Source organism: Charadrius vociferus, unplaced genomic scaffold (assembly GCF_000708025.1).
Source record: "Charadrius vociferus isolate BGI_N301 unplaced genomic scaffold, ASM70802v2 scaffold407, whole genome shotgun sequence".
Classification (NCBI taxonomy): Eukaryota; Metazoa; Chordata; class Aves; order Charadriiformes; family Charadriidae; genus Charadrius; species Charadrius vociferus.
Genome location: NW_009649852.1, coordinates 1,752,760 through 1,753,857, shown reverse-complemented (window position 1 = coordinate 1,753,857; position 1,098 = coordinate 1,752,760). Strand labels below are relative to the sequence as shown.

At 59.5% G+C, this 1,098-nt stretch overlaps 1 pseudogene; it reads right to left on the bottom strand.

Annotated features, from left to right (window-relative positions):
• Positions 1 to 1,098, bottom strand: part of LOC104291748 — a 32,750-nt pseudogene that overhangs the window by 23,318 nt on the left and 8,334 nt on the right.

Genomic DNA, 1,098 nt, shown 5'->3' with positions numbered 1-1,098 from the left:
TGAAGCGCAGAAGGAGGATTTTAAGTGAAGGTTTGAAAAATTTGGTGTCTTTAAATTTTGCGAGTCCATCTGTCTTCAATGAGAGGTATAAAGGAGGTGGGTGAGCGGCGCTCTGCTGTTAATGCTGGTTTCTAATGAAGCTTAGCATACGAGAAACTGCAGAGAACAGTTTTTAGAAAGGGGGAAAATGAGCTGACTTCTGTAATTACAAGATGCTGAGCCCAGCGTGCATCCCTCTGCTTGCGTCCCCAGCCCATGTTCTGCAGCCCACGTCCCTCCATGCTCATCCCCATCCTGCATCCCCCAGCCTGTGTCCCCCACCCTACCTTCCCCTGACCAAGGTCCCTCAGCCCATGTGCCCAGCCTCCATCCCCCATCCCACCTCCCTCCACCCACCTCCCCCCGAACCTCTCCACCCTGCCCTTTGGGGTACACCAGCCCCACTCCATCCTCCCGTCTCCCTGCCCCTTGCCTGGGCAGAGGAGCAGGATCGGTGCCATGACTGACGTGCCCCTTGGAGGTGGGCAGCACCCCATCCCTGTGTCCCTCCAGGCCAGGGCAGCCCTGTGGGGACAATCCCTAAGCTCAGCCCCCACTCCAACCTCCCTTGGCCTTGTTGGGTCCCCCCACCTGCCACCAGACCCTCCAGCCCTGAGCTGCACCTAAGCCCCTGCTCTTGCCCTCATCCAGCACCACCAACTGGTACTGGGAACCTCCATGTCCTGCCCTGACCTGGACCCATCCTGCCCCTACCCAGCCCCTCACCCTGATGCCACCCAGCCCTGCCCTGCTGTCTTCCAACTGCCACCTGGATGCCATCTGCCACCTCCCACCAACCCAACACCCTTCTACCTGCTATTCCTCCCCTCTCCTTCTCTCCCTTTCCCTCCCTTCCCCTCCATTCCCCAACTTCCACCTCATGCCATGCCATCCCACCCCATCCCTTCTCCTCTTCTCCAGCTGCCACCCATCCTTTCTCACCCATATAATCCCATCCCATCCCCATGCTGTGCCAGGCCATGCCCATGCCCATGCCCATGCCCATGCCATGCCATCCCATCCCCATCCCCATCCCATCCCATCCCATCCCCATCCCCA